At 39.8% G+C, this 2924-nt stretch overlaps 1 non-coding gene across 1 annotated transcript; it reads right to left on the bottom strand.

The window, feature by feature from the left end:
* Positions 1–296: 296 nt before the first annotated feature.
* On the bottom strand, positions 297–371 carry Trnas-cga (transfer RNA serine (anticodon CGA)). The gene has a single exon. It is a non-coding gene; the product is annotated as a tRNA-Ser (tRNA).
* Between the last annotated feature and the right edge of the window lie 2553 nt (positions 372–2924).

Raw genomic sequence — 2924 nt, 5'->3', positions numbered from 1 at the left:
CTGAAAAATAGGGCAGCAAGTCGGTCGAAACGTCGGCAGTTAAGTTGCTTTAGTGCTTTAAGATCACTCGGCCTAATACTCAATTATTTTATTCGAAACGTAAAACAGATTTGAAGAGTATTGCCAGCTTGGTTATCTACATGATTAACACTGTAAGTGCCGGCCAGTGTGGCCGAGCGGTTCTAGGAGGTACAGTCTGGAACCGCGCGACCGCTACGGTCGCAGGTTCGAATCCTGCCTCGGGCATGGATGTGTGTGATATCCTTAGGTTAAGTGTCCTGGCAGATTAAAACTGTGTGCCGGACCGAGACTCGAACTCGGGACCTTTGCCTTTCGCGGACAATTGCTCTACCAACTGAGCTATCCAAGCACGACGCAAGGTTCGCACGAGAGCTTCTGTAAAGTTTGGAAAGTACGAGACGAGGTACTGGCAGAAGTAAAGCTGTGAGGACGGGGCGTGAGCCGTTATTGGGTAGCTCAGTTGGTAGATCACTTGCCCGCAAAAGGCAAAGGTCCCGATTTCGAGTCTCGGTGCGGCTCACAGTTTTAATCTGCCAGGAAGTTTTATATCAGCGCACACTCCGCTGCAGAGTGAAAATCTCATTATGGACCCTTAGGTTATTTAGGTTTAAGTAGTTCTAAGTTCTAGGGGACTGTTGACCTCAGATGTTAAGTCCCATAGTGCTCAGAGCCATTTGAACCAACATTGTAAGTGAGTAGCCTTTACTTATGTGTATGTTATATTAAATAGAAACCTGGTAATGTGAACTGACAACCTAAATGGGCTACTGAGTTCAAAGCCACATCACTTACATGAAATTGAAAAGAATCCTGTGTGTGTGTGAAAACCGATCTCGTTCATAAGAAAATTAATAAGCAAACCAATAATTTCACGCTCAGTAACTACACAAAAAATCTCAAAGTGTAATGTCGACCTGTATAAAAATAGCATCTGGAACACACGATAATTTGTGCAGTGAAATATGGACCTGGTAAAATAAAGAAACAAACAGAACCTTCATTGCCCAAAGGAAACGAAACGATCAGGTATTATGAATGTCACCTGTAAAATGAAGTGTTGGCAGAAACAGCAACGCAGCAAAACTCCGCAAAATGCTGCTAAAGACTAACTACAGTTGGTCCAGGAAACACCTGACTCAAACTTTAAGAACTGAACTTACCAAAGAAAGCAATTACGGACTCTCATATGAAAATTCATTTAATCTAATAACTTCCATGATACAGTAAGTTAACTCAGGTGAATCAATAGAACAGTTTTCAGAACCTCGACTGTGACGTGGGTAAAGTGGACCAACAACAGAAGTCTACAAAAATAAAAATAAATTTTTTACCTCATCGAATAATACCTTGTTCTTGATTTCAAAACCTTTTGTATGCACGTATGCTATCCAACCATTATTCTGAGTCATCATTCCCCCTCGTAATAAATCTGCAAATCATGAAGTTCCAAAAGAGAGTCCGTGCATTATACTGTACCCTCAACGAATTCCCACTTGTTGCACACCACATCTACCACTACTGACTATCAAAGATTCTACTACTCCACAGTGCTGCCATCGGAAACACAGGTACTGTTACCTAACAACTGACCACAGTGCTTCAAATATATCGTTTTCCTTTACAAATATTAACACATCCAATAACATCATCGAAAATAGCCATCGTACAACATCCGCGCTCACCTGTACAAAGCCATCTACACTCTCTACGAACATCCAGCATGCTGGGGCAGTTGTGGGTCAGCAACTTCTGTTAATCAGTACAACGAAAAACCTAACAAAGTTGCAAATTTCATCTTTTTTACTCTCTCGACGACTAGTTTCTGGCAGGGACCCTTTTTCAAATCATCGTAACATAGTCAAAAATGGTATACTACCTTCTGTTTATAACAAAAGTTTACTTAGTTGATTTCTTATTCAAAAATCGCATTTTAATATTGGTTGTTTGTGAGATGGTCAGGGAATATCTCGTGTAACACAGAAGCTCATCTACCATTTCAGTCCTGCCATCACTAATGGTCAGATGAAACTATGGACAGTTCTTGTCCATACGTTTTTCCTGGACTTGGCTTGTGTTAGGGAAAATGGAAAACACAAGCAGATATAGGGAGCCGTCACATTACGAATGTACCATAGTTCGGTAGGTACCGGCGCTTGTAATTTTCTTATTTATTTTAATGAAATTTGCACCACTTGATGGTTTAGATCGTTTATTCTACTCTTCTTAGGCGTTTGGATATTTTCAATTACCACAATTTTGGTCATGATAGGAGTTCTATAGATGAAGTCATCGTCAAAACATATTTAACTTCGATATTTCAACGAAGACTTTGTTTCTAAATCAACATTAATAAAATTTGTAACCTCGGAAGAAAGATAGCTGAAGATGTAAACCGAATCCGATCATCAGTACCCATAAAGGTTAACGTATTCACTCTGTTTGTCATCAATTTAGTTAGAATATTAGGGGAAATGATATATTTTTGGTAGAAATATACATCATGTAGCATTATAGTATTTCTGTATAAAAGATGAGCCTCTATTAGCCACTAAACTCTCAGAGCTGGCGATATCTTCCGGGTATTTTGGTGCAAAGTGCCTGTGGCATCCTGTGGCTCATTGCAGTTCAGTAACGTAGTTGTAATTTATTCGAATATCTTCTCAACAGTTCAAAAATCTGTAATACGCAATAACCAAAAAGTGTTATATAAAACACAGAGTAACACGATACACTCAGACACAAAAGTACTTTGATGTCATTTCCATCGTTGAAGGTCGAGTTTAGCGCAGCACATTTGTGTTACACTTACACTGCGTTCACTGAACACATACACGAGATGAGTATCGGCGAACACTGCATAGTATACCGTGTCCATACTGCTGTGCACCACTGTTAATGTAGGC

Source organism: Schistocerca nitens, chromosome 6 (genome assembly GCF_023898315.1).
Source record: "Schistocerca nitens isolate TAMUIC-IGC-003100 chromosome 6, iqSchNite1.1, whole genome shotgun sequence".
Classification (NCBI taxonomy): domain Eukaryota; kingdom Metazoa; phylum Arthropoda; class Insecta; order Orthoptera; family Acrididae; genus Schistocerca; species Schistocerca nitens.
This window is presented reverse-complemented; position numbering and strand designations above follow the sequence as displayed.